Raw genomic sequence first — 23203 nt, forward strand, 5'->3', positions numbered from 1 at the left:
TTGATAGAGGCATACAAGATTAGGAGGGGTATAGATAGAGTAGATGCAAGCAGGCTTTTTCCACTGAGTTTGGGTGAGACTAGAACTAGAGGTCATGGTTTAAGGGGAACATGAGGGGGAACTTTTTTTTAAATATAATTTTTATTGAGTTTTCAAAAATACATGAAAAGATAGTATCCACCCTCCCCCCTCCCCTTAACCCTCCTCCCCCATATAAAGTCCTACCTAAAAAGAAAAAAAGAAAAAAAAAGAGAGCCGCCTGGGTATTGGAAGGTTTCCACATGCTCCATGGAATTCGAAAGAGGGGGAACTTTTTCAGTCAGAGAGTGTTGAGAGTGTGGAAGTGGTGGATGCAGTTTCAATTCCAATACTTAGGAGAAGTTTGGATAAGTGCATGGATGGGAGGTGGGTATGGAGGGCTATGGTCTAGGTGCATGTCAATGGGACGAAGCACAATAATAGTTCAGCTATTATTAGATGGGACTAGATGGGAGAAGAGCCTATTTCTGTGCTGCAGTGTTCTATGACTCCATGATTCTATTAAAACCGTGTTATAGGTTATAAGGACATATTATAGAACGACCGGTGGTGGGGAAACTGCTGGAGTCAGTTATCAAGGATGTGATAACAGCACATTTGGAAAGCGGAGAAATGATCGGACAAAGTCAGCATGGATTTGTGAAAGGAAAATCATGTCTGACGAATCTCATAGAATTTTTTGAGGATGTAACTAGTAGAGTGGATAGGGGAGAACCAGTGCATGTGGTATATTTGGATTTTCAAAAGGCTTTTGACAAGGTCCCACACAGGAGATTAGTGTGCAAACTTAAATCACACGGTATTGGGGGTAAGGTATTGGTGTGGGTGGAGAATTGGTTAGCAGACAGGAAGCAAAGAGTGGGAATAAACGGGACCTTTTCAGAATGGCAGGCGGTGACTAGTGGGGTACCGCAAGGCTCAGTGCTGGGACCCCAGTTGTTTACAATATATATTAATGACTTGGATGAGGGAATTAAATGCAGCATCTCCAAGTTTGCGGATGACACGAAGCTGGGTGGCAGTGTTAGCAGTGAGGAGGATGCTAAGAGGATGCAGGGTGACTTGGATAGGTTGGGTGAGTGGGCAAACTCATGGCAGATGCAATTTAATGTGGATAAATGTGAAGTTATCCACTTTGGTGGCAAAAATAGGAAAACAGATTATTATCTGAATGGTGGCCGATTAGGAAAAGGGGAGGTGCACTGAGACCTGGGTGTCATTATACACCAGTCATTGAAAGTGGGCATGCAGGTACAGCAGGCGGTGAAAAAGGCGAATGGTATGCTGGCATTTATAGCGAGAGGATTCGAGTACAGGAGCAGGGAGGTACTACTGCAGTTGTACAAGGCCTTGGTGAGACCACACCTGGAGTATTGTGTGCAGTTTTGGTCCCCTAATCTGAGGAAAGACATCTTTGCCATAGAGGGAGTACAAAGAAGGTTCACCAGATTGATTCCTGGGATGGCAGGACTTTCATATGAAGAAAGACTGGATGAACTGGGCTTGTACTCGTTGGAATTTAGAAGATTGAGGGGGGATCTGATTGAAACGTATAAGATCCTAAAGGGATTGGACAGGCTAGATGCAGGAAGATTGTTCCCGATGTTGGGGAAGTCCAGAACGAGGGGTCACAGTTTGAGGATAGAGGGTAAGCCTTTTAGGACCAAGATTAGGAAAAACTTCTTCACACAGAGAGTGGTGAATCTGTGGAATTCTCTGCCACAGCAAACTGTTGAGGCCAGTTCATTGGCTATGTTTAAGAGGGAGTTAGATATGGCCCTTGTGGCTACAGGGGTCAGGGGGTATGGAGGGAAGGCTGGGGCGGGGTTCTGAGTTGGATGATCAGCCATGATCACAATAAATGACGGTGCAGGCTCGAAGGGCCGAATGGCCTACTCCTGCACCTATTTTCTATGTTTCTATGTTTCTATGAAACACGACTTAACAATTAGGATGAAAATTTCCCGTATGCTAACAGTGACTACAATTTAAAAGTACTTTACTGGTTGTAAAGCTCTTTGGGATGTCCTGAGATTGTGTAAAGCATTTCACCAATGCAAGTATTTTTTCAGGACTGTGGCTTAATTCTTCAAACTATTCCTCTAGCAAATACTTGCAATGGTACCAGTGCTTTTTATTTTGAAAAAATTAAACTTCTTTTATTATAAAGAATAAACACACCACAAAAGGAATAAAAGAATAAACTCTTCTCAGGTTTCCAGCTGGCTACACATATTGATTACACCAACGTTACAATGGCTTTTGGGACTGCCTGGTAAAGGAAGCCATTGATATAAAACTAGAGGAAAAGAATTCTAACAAGGACGAAGGTCTTGCTCTAAGTAAGAACTGGGATTCGATTGTAAACAAGGTGGGACAGCGGAAACCTGATTGGATGAGGACTAACCAATCAGGAGAGATAGACTACATGGGGTATAAATACCACCAGACTAGACTTGTTCAGGCGTCATCCTTGAAGAAGGCAGAGTTTGTCATTGAAATGTTGGTTATAATCGATGCCTGTACCCAGCTGGAAACCCGAGAAGAGTTTATTTGTGATATACGCCAGGAAAGCACTAGATCTTATTTTTACATCACAAAATGTTTTACAACTCATTGTAACATTTTGTCCATACATTAGGTAGCGTTAGCACATTTTTGTGCATAATACCATTGTTGTTCAGCTGGTCCCTTGGGGCGATACACCATTACATTTTTTGAGGGGCTTCCCTTCGGATCCCAGTCCTCCGTGTCTGGAATAGTCCTTCCCCACTGAGCCCTTGCACTGGCTGCAGTAAGCTTAAGTGCAGAACTCCTTACAGTTGCTACTCCTCTCTCGCTCATTATCAGATACCTGGGAGACACCTGATGGAATTTTCGGTGCTTGAAATTTGCAGTAATTCAAAGTAAATTTATTATCAAAGTATATCTCACCCTGAGATTCATTTTCTTGTGGGTATACTCAATAAATCCAAAAAACACAGCAGAATCATTGAAAGACTGTACCCAACAGGATGGACAAACAAACAATCAATATGCAAAATACAACAACTGTGTAAATATAAAAGTATAAAGAAATGGAATCCAAAAGAATAAAGACTAGGGAGTAAAACATTTGCTGGAATTTCCGTGGAACATTTGCTTATATGCAAATTTCAACATAAGCAGGTATTTTTGATACAATTATTTTCTATGTATAATAACCTCACTATACTCACTTTAAAAGAGTTTCATTTTTAGTATTCTTGAATACCAAGTATGTTTAATTTTAACAATTTTCCTATTTTCCTTTTTTTAATGTAGACAGATCTGTAAAGTGGAAAATGGATGTAAGCGGGTCAATGACCTCAAGAGCTTCTTTGAGCCCACTGAATACTCACTTCAGTCTGCGATAGCACATACTGCACAAGAACTGTTGATTTAGCTCACTCACATTGTGAGCTGTGTTGGCCATTACCCTAGAGCAAATCTATTCGTGCCAAAGATCTGTGGGGTACAAAGCTGATCTGGTCTTCCTTCCATAGAACAGCTGGATTACTCACGTCTGCCTGAACTGTTTACTGCTTCAAGTAAAACCATAAGACGTAGGAGCAGAATTAGGCCATTCAGCTCTGCCATTTGATCACGGCTGATCCGTTTGCCACTCAACCTCAACATCCCGCCTTCTTCCTGTAACCTTAGACACCTTTACTTATCAAGAGCCTATCAACCTCTATTTTAAATAAACCCAATGACCTGGCCTCCATAGCCATCCATAGGAATGAATTCCACAGATTCACCACCCTTTGGTTAAAGAAATTCCTCCTCATCTCTGTTCTAAAAGAACATACTTGTACTCCAAGCTGTGCCCTCTGGTCCTAGATTCCCCAATATAGGAAACATCTTCTCCACATCCACTCAATCTAGTCCTTTCAGTATTCAATAGGTTTCAATGAGATCACTCCTCAGCCCTTCCTCATTTTCTAAACTCCAAAGAGTACAAACCTAGAGCCATCAAATGCTCCTTATACATTAACCCCTTCATTCCTGGGATCCTACTCTCTCCAATGCCAGCACATACTTTCTTAGATAAGGGGCCCAAAACTGTTCACAGTATTCCATGTCTGCTCTGTGTACAACTTTCAAAAGAGCAAAACTGTTTATTTCCATTTCTTACCTTTTTTTTCTCTTCCTCCACCCTCAAAGACCAGCACAAAGGTGCCGCTGGTAGATCTGCTGCCTCTTCCCAGGGCTCAGAGCTGGGCTTGGTGACGCTCATCTGAAGTTTGCACACTTTGCTTGCAAATACATGAATTTCCGCTGGGTGTTCCAGTTTCTTCTCACCCACCAAAGACAACTGGGTTCGAAGGTTAATTAGACATTGACTAAACTTAAAGAAGACCTGAGGGGCAGTTTTTACTCACAGAGGGTGGTGAATATCTGGAATAATCTGTCCGAGAAGATGGTGGAGGTACACATAACTACAATATTGAAAGGATGCTTTGGCAAGTCCTTGAATAGGAAATGCATAGAGGAATATGGATCTAATGTAGATAAGCATAAAAGCCACAGTGTCTCCTATTTCCAGCCACCCGTGACATAGCCATCGGAGTTGGTGCATTCCACTGGAGGCAATGTGGCACAGCATGCAAGCTGAAATTGGTGCTGCCCCCTGGTGTTCACTTGGCAGAAGACAAGCCGTATTGTGTTTGACTGCAGACTGCTGCAACATTGATGGACTCAGGGACTTGGACTGTATTTTTTTTTGTGTGACTGTATTTTACTGATATCTCATATGTGCTTGCTACCTTATATACACCTTGAGCTGTATGTGACTGTTGGTACTGTGCTTTCCACCTTGGCCCCGGAGTAACTCTACTCTGTTTGGTTGTATTCATGGGAGTTCATGTATGGTTGAATGACAATTAAACTTGAACTTGAAGTCAGCCTGGATAAGGAGTGACCATTCCTGCGATCAGTTTTGAAGTCCTCCCACTGACAATTCCTGAGACAGTAGTGGGCACCACCTAACCCCCATGATAGCTTGGTGGTTAGCACACACTTTAGAGTACCAGTAAACCGGGTTCAATTCCCGCCGTTGCCTGCAAGCAGTTTCTGTATTCTTCCTGTGATCGTGTGAGTTTCCTCCGTGTGCTCCGATTTCCTCCCAGTGTCCAAAGATGTACCAGAAGGTTAGTTAATTGGTAATTGTAAATTGTCCTGTGATTAGATAGATAGAGTGGACAGCCAGCGCCTCTTTCTCAGGGCACCACTGCTCAATACAAGAGGACATGGCTTTAAGGTAAGGGGTGGGAAGTTCAAGGGGGATATTAGAGGAAGGTTTTTTACTCAGAGAGTGGTTGGTGCGTGGAATGCATTGCCTGAGTCAGTGGTGGAGGCAGATACACTAGTGAAGTTCAAGAGACTACTAGACAGGTATATGGAAGAAGTTAAGGTGGGGGGTTATATGGGAGGCAGGGTTTGAGGGTCAGCATAACATCGTGGGCTGAAGGGCCTGTAATGTGCTGTACTATTCTGTATTAGGCTAGGATTAAATCATCAAGTGTGGCTCAAAGGGTCTGTTCTGTGCTGTACCTTAACAAAATAAAATTTTAAAAAAGTTTTTGGAGGTGCTGATTGTTAGCAAACTGGGCTTAACATCAAACCTGACTCAAGAATGGTTGTTAGCAATCAACACTTCCAATAACATTTCCAGCCCAGTTGCGAAGGATCTCCAACAATCACTGAGATCACAGCAGTGCTGTGGACTTGTGGCACGTTTCCCTGCCTTGAGAAAAGGAACAAAATGGGCTCAGTAGCTCTGCGATCTTGCAGTAACATTACTAGTACAATCACAGACTACTTAGTACACTGACTTCAAATTCAGTCTCATGATACAATACCAGCTCACTCAATCATTCCTCTGATCCTTTGGTTTACTAACCCAAAACACAGCCACATGCTTTGATGCCCCTTATTAACCTATAGGTTAAATTAACATCACCAGCTACTCCAGTTCTGGGGGAGTTTCCAAAAGGCAAAGAGATAATGTCACCATTGAGATTTCACAAAGGCAATCCTAAGATCAAGCAGCCCATTCATACCTTCCATGGAACAACTAACGGGCAGGTTTCAATTTCAGAACCTTTTGAGTTTCCACAAAGAAAACACTCAAGCAGCATTTAAATACATTTATGGAAGTTTATACACAAATTGTAGCTAGAGGCACATCTCAATCAAATTCCACTAGAAAGTTAATTGGTAACAGTTAGAACTGAGAGAAATTTCAATATTACTTCTAGAGAAATATAGATGATAAAAACAATCACTGGCCACTTTATTAAATACCTCCTGTATCCAATAAAGTGGCCACTGAGTACATATTTGTGGTCTTTTGCTCCTGTAGCCCATCCACTTCAAGGTTCAATGTTGGGTGCTTTCAGAGATGCTCTTCTGCACACCACTGTTGTAATACCTGGTTATTTGAGTTACAGTCATGTTCCTGTCAGCTTGAACTGGTCTAGTCACTTTCCTCTGACCTCTCTCATTAACAAGGCATTTTTCCCCACAGAACTGCTGCTCACTGAATGTTTTTTTTTGTTTTTCACACCATTCTCTGTAAACTCTAAAGACTGCTGTGCATGAAAATCCCAGGAGATCAGCAGTTTCTGAAATATTCGAACTATTCCCTTTGGCACCAAAGATCATTCTACAGCCAAAGTCACTTAAATCACATTTCTTCCTCATTCTGATGTTTGCGCTGAACAGCGACTGAAAGTTCTTGACCACGTCCGCATGATTTTATTCATTGAGTTGCCATCACATGATTGATTAACTAGATATTTGCAATAACGAGCCGGTGTACTGGTATACCTAGCAAAGTGGCCACTGATTGCCTTTGAAATGACCTGCAAAGGAGTCCATGCCAGTCACTGTGAAAGTAAAGAGGAGAATACCACAGCGCTACACCATTTGTCTTTCACACACTCACGTGCAAGTGTCTAGTTCACAGAAAGCTGAAAAGGAGATGAACATTGCGAATATTGGTCAGGGTACCAGTAACAATTCATGCAGATAACTACTAACCAGGAGTAAAAGTGTGATCTAGTTGACCTTCCATCAGAGGATCATTGACCTGAAATGTTAACTTTCTTTCTCTTGTGAAAGATGCTGCTTGGCCTACTGAGAGTCCACAACATCCTCTGCTTTACTTACAGTACTTTTTCAGTTACCCCAGAGTCTTGCTTTTGACATTGATCTTTGAAATGAAACCACAGATCCCATCTGCTGGAGTACAGGGTAGACTCGCTTCGGGTGAACTGTAGATGGCTGTAGACCCAGCCGGCTCCACCACAGGCACAACATCGAGGACATCTTCAAGGAGTGGTGCCCCGGGAAGGTGGCCTTCGTCAAGAAGCACCCTCACCTTCCAGGTCATGCCCTCTTCTCATTCCTACCATCAGGAAGGATTCGAAGACTCGGAGTACATTTATTACCAAAGGATGCATGCAGCGTACAGCCCTGAAATTCTTCTTCCCTACAAACAGCCGCAGAACAAAGAGCCATGGAACCAACCTGTTCAAAGAGAAACATCCAACTCCCACCCTCCCCCGCCCACGCTAAAAAATATCGTGCAAATGGCGACATTAAGAATGAGCAAAAACACAAAATGTAAAGCACAAGATCAAGAGGCATGTTTCACTTTGGCTCAGTGTTCACTACCTGCAGGCCACCAGGACTCAAAAGTTGCCCACAATTAGCAATAAAAAAAAGGAGTGATCTGAAACTGGAGCGCATCATAAACCTGAATTAAGTCCAAATCTACGAACTGCGATGATTAAACCTGTTGCAATGTGAGCATTATTAATAGTAAGTTAATGCTAATTAGGATAATGGGGGGTGGGGGGGGGTTTACTTCCATTCTTTTACTTCTGGTTTGCTTTTGTATATAGTGTCCCTGCCATTCTGTACGGGTTGTGAAAGCCTCTGCGTATAAATATTGCTTTTGCTGTTCGAGATAAAATTGTTCCTTTGGACATGAAACTATCGAGTGGTCTTTTCCAAAGTAGAAGTTACCACAAAACCTTTCTCCGGCATCATCCTCTGACAGCATCAATGGAGAAAGTGATCTCTCAAATGCGAGGGTCTTTCCCTGAGAGCAGTGAGCGAGAGGGAGGGGGATGCAGGAGCCTGAAGGCCCAAACTCAACATTTTACAAACGGCTTCTTTCCCTCAGCCATCAGATTTCTGACCCTCTGTGAACCCCCGAGCACTACCTTGTTACTCCTCTTTTGCGCTATTTATTAATTCTTGTAACTTACAGTAATTTTACATCTCGCACTATACTGCTGCTGCCAAACGACAAACTTCACTACTGATGTCAGAGATAACAAACCCGATTCTGACTCTGATCGAAAAGGGAGCTAGCTGCGCCGTATCAGAATCAGAATCAGAATCAGACATCATCACATTCGTATCGCGGGAAATTTGTTGACACAAAATAATCTGCAGATGCTGTGGTCAAAGCAACACTCAAAACACGCTGGAGGAACTCAGCAGGCCGGACAGCATCAGTGAAAAAGATGAGTCGACGTTTTGGGCCGGAACCCTTCATCAGGACTGTAGGGGGAAGGGGCAGAGGCCCTATAAAGAAGGTGGGGGGAGGGTGGGAAGGAGAAGGCTGGTTGGTTCCAGGTGAAAAACCAGTAAGGGGAAAGATAAAGGGGTGGGGGAAGGGAGGCAGGGAGGTGGTAGGCAGGAAAGGTGAAGGAAGAATGGGGGAAAAACACAATGGGTAGTAGAAGGAGGCAGAACCATGAGGGAGGTGGTAGGCAGCTGGGGGAGGGGGCAGAGTGACATAGGGATAGGGGAAGGGAGGGGGAGGGAATTACCGGAAGTTGGAGAATTCTATGTTCGTACCAAGGTGCTCGAGCACCTCCGCTCCGTCCGCCACACAGACAGTTTCTCCCAGAAGCCACCCATTTCAACTCTGCTCCCCACTCCCATTCAGATATGTCCATACATGGCCTCCTCTACTGCCATGATGAGGCTAAACTCAGGTTGGAGGAGCAACACCTCATATACTGTCTAGGTAGTCTCCAGCCCCTTGGTACGAACATAGAATTCTCCAACTTCCGGTAATTCCCTCCCCCTCCCTTCCTCTATCCCTATGTCAGGACTATGTCTACTACCCATTGTATTTTCCCCTATTCCTTCTTCACCTTTCCTGCCTATCAGCTCCCTGCTTCCCCTCTCCCACCCCTTTATCTTTCCCCTTACCGGTTTTTCACCTGGAACCTACCAGCCTTCTCCTTCCCACCCTCCCCCCACCTTCTTTATAGGGCCTCTGCCCCTTCCCCCTACAGTCCTGACGAAGGGTTCCGGCCCGAATCGTTGACTCATCTTTTCCATGGATGCTGCCCGATCTGCTGAGTTCCTCCAGCGTGTTGTGAGTGTTACGTGAAATTTGTTCTTTTGCAGCAGCAAATTTCATGAAAACTTTCAATGATAATAAATCAGAATGTGATTCTGATCCTACTGCTGTGCAGGCTTGCAGCCTTTTGCAGTGCTAGCTTAATATTGTTGTCATTAATTTATTTTCTCACTAATTTGTTTTTTTTGCTTCACTTATGTTCTTCAGTGAAGGGGATTTTCTGTCCTTGCCTGGGTTTGACCACTTCTATTTCCTATGTACATATACAGTATTTTCTCTACACAGGCCTTTGGAATGGCCTTGGAATTTACAATTTCAGTACTCAGACACTGTTGGTTGACTGCCTTATCCAACAGTGACAGGAGACCCGTGTAGGAGAGTTTTTAAACTGGGAGCCAATGCACTGGGGCAGTTGCACTCTCTCGACCACAGAACATAAGAACATAAGAAATAGGAGCAGGAGTAGGCCATCTGGCCCGTTGAGCCTGCTCCACCATTCATCTATATCATCGCTGATCTGACCAAGGACTTATCAAAGTCAGAATTCAAACACTCGAGCACTGACTAATTGGTCTTGATGAAAGCTAACTTCTGATCATCGTGATGGGCTGCATAGTCAGAAATGAAAGTAAGTGAATATGGACTGGTACAGTGTACTGAGAAGAGAGTGGAATCAGCATAAAATGAGTTAAATGGGTAACGTGGTAGGTCTTTCAGACCATTAAGTCGACACCAACCATAAAGTTCCTATTAACACTAATCCTACACTGTCCCGTTATTTCATTAGAATCATAGAGCCATGGAGATCAGACATAGATTGTACAGATCGGCATGTCATCTGAAACTTTGACAAACTGTTATAGATGCACGGTAGAGACTGGCTGGCTGCATCACAGCCTGGTACGGTAACACCAAAGGCCAAGAATGGAAAGTCCTCCAAAAAGTGGTGGGCACAGGGGAAATCACAGGAGAAGTGATTTCGATTTAAATGTTTAAGAGAAGTTTAGATAGGTACATGGATGGGAGGAGAATGGAGGGCTATGGCCCAGGTGCAGGTCGATAGGACTAGGCAGTTTAAGTGGTTTGGCATGGACTAGATGGGCCGAAGGGCTTGATTTCAGTGCTGTGGTTTTCTATGAGTCTATGACTCCCCACCATTGAACACATTTTTAAGGAGTGCTGCCACAAATAAGCAACATCCATTATCAAGGACCACCCCCCCCCCACCATCCAGGCTATACTCTCTTCTTGCTGCTGCCGTTGGGAAGGAGATATGGAATTCTCAGGCCCCACACCGCCAAGTTCAGAAATTGTTAATACCTTTCACCCATCAGGCTTCTGGATCAGCGTGGATAACTTCACTCACCTCAACTCTAAACTGATTCCACAGCCTATGGACTCACTTTCAAGGTATCTACAAGTCATGCTGTAAATGCCACTGACCTGGCCCTCAGCAGAGTGAGCATCTCATGTTTCATTCAGGGCTTCTGGTTGGGGAAGTCTCTGAATGGTTTTGTGGGGACATACTGATTTTTATAAAGTCTGTGACAACCATAGTTATTGATTAGTAAGGGCATCAAAGGTTAGAGAGAGACAGAAAGCAGGAGAATGGGGTTAAGAGGGATAATAAATCAGCCATGATGGAATGGCAGAGTAGACTCGATGGGCTGAATGGCCTAATTCCGCTCCTTGGTCTTTGTAGGTGGATGGTAGGATCTAAGGGTTATTGGTGGCATTATATGCAGAATAGAAATGGGACTAGGATGAGTGGAAATTGATAGCACTGTCTCAGCCGGCTGAAGGGTCTGCCTCCACACTGCACCTCACTTTGACTTTGTGTTTGAACAGCTCCAGAACTTCTGGTAACAGTGGTTGAGAAATCCCAATGATATTTACTTGAAATACCGAAGCAGTCTGTTGTTTACATTTTGCAGCCATAAATGCTGGACGAAACCAAAACACAGAAACCAGTATGCTCATTCATGGTGCATAGCAGAGTCCGTTTTCAACCTAGGTTAATGACTGCACATTCCATTACTGGACCGCTCTAACAGACTTTGAACATGGCAAACATAGACTTCAGAAAACATATACCATAAAGTCCTGTAGATTAGTCAGCCCTGTGTATAAGACACTACTCCTTTTGGGGATTTCAACTTCAGGAACATACTTCTCTTGAAAAATCTCCAGCTTTCCCTGAAGAGTTTGGTTTCCTCCCAGTGCTCTGGTTTCCTTGCACATTCCAAAGGTGTATGGGTTGGGTCAGGGTTAGTATATTGTGAGTTACGTTGATGCGGGAAGCATGGTGACCCTTGCAGGCTGCCCCCCTGCACATCCTCAGACTGTATTGTCATTGAAACAAGCAATGCATTTCACTGTAGGTTTCAATGTCTCAATATGTATGTGACAAATAAAGCTGATCTTTAAAGATATTTATCCTTCACAATACGCAGTCTGGAAAAATTTGATGTTCAGATTGCAAAGTTTGAGAAGATTGCAGAGAGAGATATGAAATTTATGCCCTTACCAACAATCCATGAATGGCTGTAGTATGGCCAAGTACTATCGGCTTTCACAAGTTAGGCAGTGGGATTGGATATGTTCTGGGAAATTATGTGCAGAAAAATTGCAAACTGGAGATCAGTAAAGTATCAGAGAGAGAGGCAGGAGAAAGAGAACAGGGGATAGAGAAAGACACCATCAAACTTCAATCCCCTTCCCTTTCTCCATTCCTGCTCTAAGCCCATCCCTCTTCTCTCTTTCCACTCTCCCTCTCTGACCTCCTCTATCACCATCACAGGCAAAGCCCTCCACACCACTGAGCACTTTTAAAAGGAGCGCTGCCACAAGAAAGTACTATCCGTCTTCAAGGACCCCCACCATCCAGGCCATGCTCTCTTCACTGTCTGGTATTGGAGGGGCTACTGCAAAGGACCGAAAGAAGCTGCAGAGGGTTGTAAATGTAGTCGGCTCCATCTTGGGTACTAGTCTACAAAGTACCCAGGACATGTTCAAGGAGCGGTGTCTGAGAAAGGCAGCATCCATTATTAAAGACCTCCAGCACCCAGGGCAAGCCCTTTTCTCACTGTTACCATCAGGTAGGAGGTACAGAAACCTGAAGGCACACACTCAGCGATTCAGGAACAGCTTGTTCCCCTCTGCCATCCGATTCCTAAATGGATTGAACACTACCTCACTTTTTAAATATATTTTATTTCTGTCTTTTTGCACGATTTTTAATCTATTCAATATACATATACTGGAATTTATCTATCTATTTATTTATTTATTTATTTATTTATTTATTTATTTATTATTATTATTATTATTATTTTCTCTTCCGTATTATGTGTGTGTGCATTGAACTGCTGCTGCTAAGTTAACAAATTTCACGACACATGCCGGTGATAATAAACCTGATTCGGATTCTCATTCTTCTCGCTACTACCATCGGGCAGGAGGTACATGAGACTTAGGTCCCACAGCACCAAGTTCAGGAAAAGTTATTACTCTTCAAACATCAGGCTCCTGAATCAGTGTGGATGACTTCACTAGACTCAGCTCTGAACTGATCCCACAATATACAGACTCTATAACTAATATTCTCAGTATTTATTTATGTTATTATTTTATTGCTCAATTTGCCTTCTTTTGTACATTAGTTGTTTGTCAGTCTTTGTTTATGTATGTTTTTTGCATAAATTCTACGGTATTTCTTTATTTTCCTGTAAATGCCTGCAAGAGTATGAATCTCAGCGTAGTATTGGGTAACATTAATAAATAAATTTACTTTGACTTTGACTTTGAATATCTCTCTCTCACCCTATCTTCCTAACCATTTCATGTTTCACAGGTTCTCCTGTGGGGAAGCGAGATTAGAACTCTTACCTGTTAGCATTTCACAGGGCAGTCCAGGGAAGTGAAAACAGCAAGAAGAAGGAGAGGGTACAAGGCCTGACATTGGGCAGGCTCCCAAGGACACGTGGTGGAACAGGTCCCAAGAACCAGCACTGATATTGGTTAGGCTCCAAGCATATCCAAGGGATATTGGTAGGTTAGGCTCCAAGCGAGCTCTCACCTAAGTGAGTGGGAAAAATAGAAAGCATTCTGTACAGATGCATCGTGGCTTGGCAAGGTAACGACTCTGCATATGACTGCAAGAAACTGCAGAGAGCTGTGGACACGGCACAGTGCATCATGGGTACCAGCGTCCTCTCTGCGGGCTCTGCGTATACTTCTTGCTGCCTCAGTGAAACTGTCAGCATCATCAAGGGCCCTACCCGCCCTAGACATTCTCTCTTTTCCCTTCTCCCATTGGACGGAAGAAACAAAAGGAATACCACCAGGCTAAAGGATAGTTTCTATACCACGAATATCAGACTATTGAATGAACCTTGTGTACTATAAGATGGACTCTTGCCCTCACAATCCACCTCATTATGATCTTACACTTCATCATTTACTGCACCGCACTTTTCAGTAGCTTCTTTAATTTATTCTGAATTGTTATTATTTTACCTTATTCTAGTTCAATGCACCATGTAGCGGTTGTCTTAAAAATAAACCGAAACCACAGACAGACAGTGAGGAATTTGACCCTGCATGACACGCTTCCAAATAATTGAGTTCCGAGTCAAAAAAAGTATGTTCGATTCTTTATTAAGAAACCAGCAAAGACAAGCAGAATTAGCAAAATAAGCAGTCAACAAAAGACATCCAGCCAAATCTCTCTCTGACTAAGCTAAACTAAACTAATGGCACAAAGGGTGATAATGTGACTATACTCATTTGCTTCTACCTGCCCTAATCCATGTGCCAAATTTACTGTAACCCATAATAACGCAAATACAATATACTGACAGAAAAGAGATACATGGCTCCTGCACATCATGCAATGATCTGTATAAACGCTATGCAATGACAAGCCTTTCACTGCATCTTGGTACATGTGACAATAATAAACCAGAAGAAACCAAACGTTGGCTCTTTATTCTTCTCCATGGATGCTGTCCATGCTGCTAATTTCCTCCTGCATGCTGTGTGTGTTACTCTGGGTTTCCAGCATCTGCAGAATCTCTTGTGCTTAGAGTGCACAGAAGTTTGCCAACACCATCATTTCCTGACACTCAAGATAAGTCCAGTCAAGTTGAGTTCATTACCATGTGTACAAGTATGGTGTAGAACAGGTGCAGCAGCGAAACACAAACACGGACTCAAACAACAACTGGAACGGAATTAAACATGAATTATATGAGACAGTGAAAAGACTCTAAAATATTATGCAAATCAGGACACAAGTTCAAAATAAACACAATCCCAGACAAGTCAACTGTGTTGCAAGAAGTCGTCTTCAGTGTTCTACTGCTGATGTATGATTAGGGTTCTGCAAGTCAGCTTCTATAGATATGCAGTGGAGAGTACACAGCCTGGAATGGAAACACCAGTGCCCTTGAATGGAAAATCCTACAAAAAATAGTGGATATGACCCTGTCGGATATGGATAAATCCCACTCATCATTGAGCAAATCTACAATGAAACACTGTCACAGGAAAGCAGCATCCGTTAACAGGAACCTCCCAGCACCCAAAACATGCTCCCTTCCCACTGCTGCCATCAGGAAGAAGGAACAGGAGCCTTGGGAACTACGCCGCCAAGTTCAGGAACAGTTATTACCCCTCAACCATCAGGTTTTTGAACCAAAGGTTCACTCAACTCACTTCACTCAACTTCACTTGCCCCATCACTAAAATGTTTCCACAACCTACAAACTCACTTTCAAGGACTCTTCATCCCATGTTCTCAATATTTATTGCTTATTTATTTTGTAAGGGTTTTCTTTTTTTTATGTCACTGCGTAGTCTAATTAAAATGGCTTCTTTGTTATGTTATAATTGAAAGGGCTTCTTTGTTATGATAACTGCTGAGAAAGTCCTTCCCGCTAGCAGTCTGTTTTGGATTATCTATTGATAAGAGGACGAATGAACCAATTGCGATATTACAATGATTGTTATTTCTTTCTTTATTTAGTTGCTCAGTTTGTTGTCTTTTGCACGCTGGTTGAATGCCCCAGTTGGTGGGGTCTTTCATTTATACTGTTATGGTTACTAATCTATGAACTTATTGAGTATGCCCACAAGACAATGGATCTCAGGGTTGCATATGGTGACATATATGTACTTTGATGATAAACTTACTTTGCTTACTTTGAACTTTGAGGAATAGTAAAGTAGCTGTTCCTGAACCTGGTGGTTTGTGTTGCAGGTTTCTTTACCGTCTGTCTGACTGTAGTAGCAGAAGAAGCTTTAACTCAGAGAGTGTGGATCAGGTACAGGAGGCAGAAGGCACACACTCAGCATTTAGGAACAGTATCTTTCCTTCCACCATCAGAATTCTGAACCGAACATGAACCCATAAACACTACCTCAACATTTTCCTGCCTTTTTGCACTACATACTTCTATTTTTATATTTCTTTTCATAACTTACAGTAAAATACTGTTTTTTATGTATCGCATTGTCCTGCTGCTGCAAAACAAAAACAAATTTCACGACATATATCATTGATAAAAGCAGAAAAGATCCAGAGCAATGCACACAAAATGCTGGAGGAACTCAGCAGGTCAAGTGTAACCAACGGAAATGAATGAACAGTTGATGTTTTCAGCCAAGACCCTTCATCAGGATTGGAAAGGAAGAGGGAAGAAGTCAAAATAAGAAGGTAGGGGAGAGGAAGGAGAACAAGCTGGGAGGTGTTAGGTGAAGCCAGGTGGGTGGGGAGGGAAGAAAGCATCAGGGAGGTGATAGGTGGCAAAGGTAAAAGACAGGAGGAGAAGGAATCTGATAGGAGAGGAGAGTGGACCATGGGAGAAAGGAAAGGATAAGGGGCAGCAGATAATAAACCAGATTCTGATTCTCATTCCTTGGTGATAGTTGCTGATTGCTCGCGGCAGGACCTCCTGTAGATTCTGTCAATGATGGGGAGAGCTGTACCCATGAATAGCTGAGTTACATTGAAATTGCCATGTTCAGCCATGATGTATCTTGTCAGCATCTTTCAACAGTGTATCTGCAGAAGTTAGTGAAAGTTGGTTACATGACAAATCTACTTCAGCTTCTAAGAGAGTAGGAAGGTTGGCACACCTTCTTCCTGATTGCTGGACCCAGAACAGGTCACTGAGTAGTTAGTGCTGAGGAATCTGAAGCTGCTTACTACTCACTAGGACACTCATTAGCAACCTGCCTCTAAATTGTGATATTAAATTAATACAATATTCCAGAACATTTAAAGAATACAAAGAATTTGCCTTTACCCCAGGACATTAATATTATAAGTTCAGCTCTTGGGCAAATGTGTAGACATTGCAAGAAAATCAATAAGCTGAGCTTTGGAAGTAATTGCCAAACCATCAATCATTCCTGAATTCAGTGACAGAGTGTGGTTACCTCTTGCCAGGAAAGATCGTGGTCATATTGAACAGTCAGTCAGATTTTAGAGCTTTGAATGTCAGATCACTTTCAGCTGCAGAGTAAATAGGTGAAAATAACAAAGATGGTGCACACTGATAATTCAAAGTAACTTCCTGGTTAAAGTTTCAAAGTCAACTGGTCACTTTTGTCAGAGTATATCAAAAATTTAATATTTTCTTTGTTAAAAACAAAAAAAGATGTTACAGGCTGGAGCCATTCTTTAGATTTTGCTTTCAATGATTAGATTCACAATCAGAATCAGGTTTAATATCACTGGCATATGTCATGAAATTTGTTAACATTGCGGCAGCAGTACAATGCAACACATGATAATATAGAAAAAAATCCTGTGAATTATAATAGTTGAATTAAATAAGTAGTGCAAAAACAGAAATTAAAAAGTAGTGTGATAGTGTTCATGGGTTCATTGTCCATTCAGAAATCGGATGGCAGAAGCTGTTCCTGAATCGTTGAGTATGTGACTTCAGGCTTATGTACCTCCTTCCTGATGGTAACAATGAGAAGAAAGCATGTCCTTAATGATGGATGATGTCTTTTTGAGGCATGACTATAGAGAAAGAAGATATGTTTGTATCAGATGAATTCAGGAGATCCCAAAGTGTCGCACGAACAATAAATTACTTTGCAAATTTAAGGCGCTGTGTCACAAAGTAGGAAATGGAGTTTACCACTCAGGAAGATCTCACTGCTGCAATGAGGTAAGTGATTGAATGAAGTGTGCTAGTAATGTTGTTTGAAGATTAAATATTGAGGTACAAACATGAGGAGAACTCTTCTACTTTTATATCCTCTGAAGAGGGAAGTGGAATCTTGATTAAACATTCTGTCGAAAGAACAGCACAATGCAGCTCTTTCTTAGTAAGGCACTGAAGTCTCAGCCTGGATAACTCTCTGGAGTATAGCTTGAACACTTAACCTTCTGATAAAAAGGCAAGCTAAGACCGGCCATTGAGTATTCTCAAGGCTTGTAGTTTTGAATTATATCGAGCATCCTGGTTGTTACAGATGTTGCTTAGCTAAAATTTTATCACATGTTATTAACATTATTGAAAGGTTGTCTGCTGGAAGCTGTCTTGTAAATTCCTCCCAGGAGCTGTCTACAACCCTGCTGTGTCCTTCTCATGTCTGGCTTCCTCTGTCTCAACGGGGTTTAGGTTTTGACTATATCTCCTCCTAAGGAATCTCAATTTTCATGCCTTTTGTGACAAGCAAAATAAAAAAAACTGACGGACACAGCAGGTCATCACTGTTCAAGAGTAGCACTGGGGACTCACGAGAAAATCTTTTGCCTATGAGGCATCTGAAACCTTCCATTCAGTATGCAAAAAGATAATCCAAACTTATGTGCAGATGAAACAAGCCAGTCCTTCATTAACGATCCTTCTTGCTCCCATAAAAATACAGGCTACCCTTATGTCAGAGAAGTGAACCAAGCACCTTTGCTCTATCTGCAATAAGCAGAATTTCCCTGTGGCCAACTATTTAAATTCCAATCCCCATTCCCATTCCAACATGTTGGTCCTTGACCGGGACTACTGCCATGATGAGGCCACTCTCAGATTGGAGGAGCAGCACCCCATATTCCATCTGGTAGCCTCCAACCTAACGGGATGAACATCTATTTCTCTAACTTCTGGAAATTTCTTCACCTTCGCTCTATTTCTGTTCCCCATTCTGACTCCTCTCTTGCCTCTTCTCTTCACCTCACTTGCCTATCATCTCCCTCTGGTGCCCCTCCTCCTTCCCTTTCTCCCATAGTCCACTCTCCTCTCCTATCAGAATTTTTCTTCTTCAGTCCTTTACCTTTTCCATCTATCACCAATAGCTTCTCACTTCATCCTCCCTCCCCCCATCTAATTTCACATATCACCTTCCAACTTGTCCTCCCCCACCCCCGCCACCTTCTTATTCTGGCTTCTTCCCCTTCTCTTTCCAGTCCTACTGAAGGGTCTCGACATGAAACGTTGACTCTATTCATTTCCATAGATGCTGCCTGACCTTCTGAGTCCCTCCAGCATTTTGTGTGTGTGCTTTGTCTAGATCTCTAGCATCCGTGTGAATCTGTTGTGTTAAAATGAACCAACATTTGCTTTTGAATGTCCAGAAACACTGTGACATCGCACTCGCAAAGAAGGGGAGCATGCGGGCATTGACCAGTTCAGAATCTATAATTAGACTTTCGTTGGAAAGTAAGGAAGTGAAATCTTATTCTGTTTTCATTACAGTGTGGATTGACACTAGGTGTTTTTATGGTCACATAAGCTGAATTTCAATTAATGGAAACACAGCGCTCCAACGAAAATAAATGGGCCGCATTGATCTTGTACCTATACTAAATGTAATTAATTCAGCTGGCGTGTGAGACGAGCACTACTGACCTGCCTTATGTAAGAATAAACTGCATGCTAACTGCTGCTCATTGGACTGAGCAAAGTTTGATACGGGTTTTCGAAGAAGTTTGCAGATTTACAAGGAAGTTGCTGGGACTTGGGGACCTGAGTTATAGTGAAAGCTGGAATGGTTTAGCACTTTATTCCCTGGAGTGCAGGGGAAAGAGGAGAGGCATATAAAATTATGAGTGGTACAGATAGGGTAACTACAAATACCCTTTTCCCACTGAGGTTTGGTGAGACTAGAACTAAAGGTCATGGGTTGAGGGTGAAAGGTGAAATGCTTAAGGGAAACATGAGCACAAGGAGATACAGGGTCAGGGGCAGGAGACTGGGGCTGAGAGGAAAAATGGATCAACCACGATGAAATGACAGAACAGACTTGATAGACCAAATGGTCTAATGGCCTAATTCTGCTTCTATATCTTATAGTCTTATGTGGGGGAGCTTCTTCAGTCAGAGGATGGTGAGAATGTGGAATGAGCTGCCAGAGGAAGTGGTGGATGAAGGTTCGATTTCAATAACTAAGAGAAATTTGAATATGTTAATCAATGAGAGGGATATGGAGGGCTATGGATCAGATGCGCGCCAATGGGACTGGGGAAAACAATGGTTTGGCATGGACTAGATTGACAAAAATGCCTGTTTCTCTGCTGTAGTGCTCTATGACTCTACGTCCCTGTGGAGCAAACACAGATCTTTCCCCAGATATCTGCAGTGAGATAAGTTTCAATCCAAACTCAGCTGTTGGAAAGTTCATATTCAGTTAAATAAATTATCCGGAATTATGATGTTCATGTCTGTTTTGCAGGCTATGGAAATGCAGGATTATTATAACAATCCATATTTTTTAAGAGAATCTGCCGCCCTCAACTGGCCTGCGCAGAATGTGTCACCACATCCGTCTCATGCCCGATTCTTAAGTGACCTTCAGCAAGCACTCACCACTAACAGGCACTCAGTTCCACAGCTAATAGGGGTGAGTGATAAATTCTGATCTTGGGTCGTAATGGAACATCCTGTGAAGGGATTAAAATAAACATAATGTTCTTGCACATATTTCTACTGAGAACATCACGTCAAATCACATGATTCCATTCACCTTGCGATCAGGATAACAGTATTTGGAGAAGGCTTAGAATGGTCCTCAGATCACATCCCGCAGTGACACTGACTCTTTAAAAAGCAAGTTATTAATAGTATCCCAATAGGAAAAAAGGTATTTTGCTGCTTCACTGCTTTAGGGAATTTCACAAAACTGGGGTAAGTCTTCCAAAGATGGACAGAAGCTGACATGGATTAGCTCTCTGAGTGAGTGTAATAGGTATCCATTTAATTGCTTATTAAATACAGCAATTTGCCTTTAAGTTCTCAACACTTCCCTTTCTCGGTCAATCCAGTCTCCTTGTCCCTTGGATAGATATGGTGATCTCTGGGAACGAGTGTTAGCATTGAACACTTATATCTCAATTTTCATCCGAAACCATCATTTCTGTGGTTGTGTCTTAGCCAGGCTACGTTTCACTTTCAGCTGCCCTTTCCTTAATGAGCATGTAATACAGAATGAAAAAAATGTCATTAAACCGTCATATCCTTATATTTTGCTCCAGGAATTCTCTCTCTGTCCACTTGCCACCCATTATTCCATTTCACATATGATTTCCTGTTTCTTTCCCCTCAGTTAACACTGCCTCCATACATTTATTTCAATGCATTGCTTACTGATAAACACTAATCGCCCTCCCCTGTTTTTCATTCACAGGTTGAGACTGAAGCCAGAGAGTGTGACTCATAAACAGTATTAGCTGCTGTTCTGTAGCCTCGTACCGGGAAAAAGCAAAAGGCTACTTACAGATTGACTTGACAGAATAAATAAAAATAGTTTCCATTGGCAGATGGATCCATATCCAGGTGAGTCAAATTTTAAGAGGATTGGCGAAAGAATCAGCTGGGAAAGAAAGGCAAATAAAATATGATCAGAAAGATAGATATGCCTCCAACAGGACAACATTCTTGTCGTGGTTTGGAGGCTTGTGTGCCTCAATGACCTGGAGAGCTATGCTGGTTGAAATCAGGGCTTTATGCTTTGGCTCTTGGTAGGGTCACCCATGCCAAACAGGTCAAAGGGTAGAGGTCAGATTAAGAGTAGCCCACTGGTCCTCCAGGTTCGGGGTTTCAGCTTAGGGCTAACAACCCTAACTGGTAAAACAAAATTGCTACGGGAATAACCATGAAGAATCCTACTGGAGTGTGACAGTATTTCTGAGTCTCCGGTCAGGACTTGTATGACTCAAGAGCAGCGAAAACCGAGCTACTGACATGATGAAGGAAGCCATGAACACCACCAGAGATGGGGGACCTTCATTGGTGCCCTGAATGCCAGTGGCATAATGGGCAGTAGAGAGAAAGACATGTTATGAAAATCATGGCCCAGTACATAGGAGCAATCATGAGGAAGATGTGTAAGCGGCCCCCCTTCTTAGAAGGGTAAAGAGGTTTGGGATGTCTCCAAATGCCAGCAGATTTCCACAGATCTACTGCTGAAAGTATTCTGGCTGGCTGCTTCATGGAATGAGTGTAAGAAGTGGCGAAGAGCAGTGGACTCATTCCAGTGCATCACAGGCACATCCCTCCATGCCATCAAAAGTACCTACCTGAGGCATTGCTTCAAGAAGGCAGCATTTATCATCACAGATCCCCAATGTATGGGTCATGCCATCATCTTGCAGGCCTGAAGACCCACATCAGGAGGTTCAAGACCAGCTACATTGCTTCAACCATTTAGATCTTGAACTAACCTGCACAATCCTAATCACCACCTCAACAGAAGAATGACCACTTTGACCACTTTGCCCTGCAAAGGGCTTTGTTATTTTTTGTTCTGTATTCTTTCTTGCATAAATTACATGCAAGTTATATGTAAGTTATGTTTTTCCTGTGAATGTTATGTCCCTGAAGCGTTGTGCCTGTAATAGTGTGTGCAAGTAAGTTTTTCACTGCAGATGTGCATACATGAGGACGCAAACATGAGGAAATCTGCAGATGCTGGAAATTCAAGCAACACACACAAAATGCTGGTGAACGCAGCAGGCCAGGCAGCATCTATAGGAAGAAGTACAGTCGGCGTTTCAGGTTGGGACCCTTTGTCAGGACTAATGGAAAAAAGAGATAGTAAGAGATTTGAAAGTGGGAGGGGGAGGGCGAGATCGGAAATGATAGGAGAAGACAGGAGGGGGAGGGATGAAGCTAACAGCTGGAAGTTGATGGGCAAAAGGGATACAAAGCTGGGGAAGGGGGACGATCATGGGACGGACGGCCTTTGAAGAAAGAAAGGGGGAGGGGAGCACCAGAGGAAGATGGAGATCAGGCAAGGAGTTATTGTGAGAGGGAAAGAGAGAGAGAGAGAGAGAGAGAGAAAGAAAGAAAAATAAATAGGGATGGAGTAAGAAGGGGAGGAGGGGCATTAACCGAAGTTAGAGAAATCGATGTTCATGCTATCAGGTTGGAGGCTACCCAGACGGAATATAAGGTGTTGTTCCTCCAACCTGAATGTGGCTTGATGGAACATAAAGTGTTGTTCCTCCAACCTAAGTGTGGCTTGACGGAATATAAGGTGTTGTTCCACACTCAGGCTAGAGGAACAACATCTTATATTCCGTCTGGGTAGCCTCCAACCTGATAGCATGAACATCGATTTCTCTAACCTCCGTTAATGGCCCTCCTCCCCTTCTAACCCCATCCCTAATTTATTACTTATTCATTTATTTATTTTCTCTCTCCCTCTCTCTCTCTGTCCCTCTCACAATAACTCCTTGCCTGCTCTCCATTTTCCTCTGCTGCTCCCCTCCCCCTTTCTTTCTTCCAAGGCCGTCCG

At 42.8% G+C, this 23203-nt stretch overlaps 1 long non-coding RNA gene across 1 annotated transcript in view; it reads left to right on the plus strand.

Moving 5' to 3' along the window:
• LOC134348867 (uncharacterized) overlaps window positions 1–21234 on the plus strand; it is a 33635-nt gene extending 12401 nt beyond the window's left edge. The window contains exons 2-3 of the long non-coding RNA XR_010018503.1: window positions 20141–20308; window positions 21092–21234. This is a non-coding gene — a long non-coding RNA (uncharacterized LOC134348867). The remainder of the gene's footprint in view (window positions 1–20140; window positions 20309–21091) is intronic.
• Window positions 21235–23203: the final 1969 nt, after the last annotated feature.

The sequence above is a fragment of the Mobula hypostoma genome, chromosome 7 (genome assembly GCF_963921235.1).
Source record: "Mobula hypostoma chromosome 7, sMobHyp1.1, whole genome shotgun sequence".
Classification (NCBI taxonomy): domain Eukaryota; kingdom Metazoa; phylum Chordata; class Chondrichthyes; order Myliobatiformes; family Myliobatidae; genus Mobula; species Mobula hypostoma.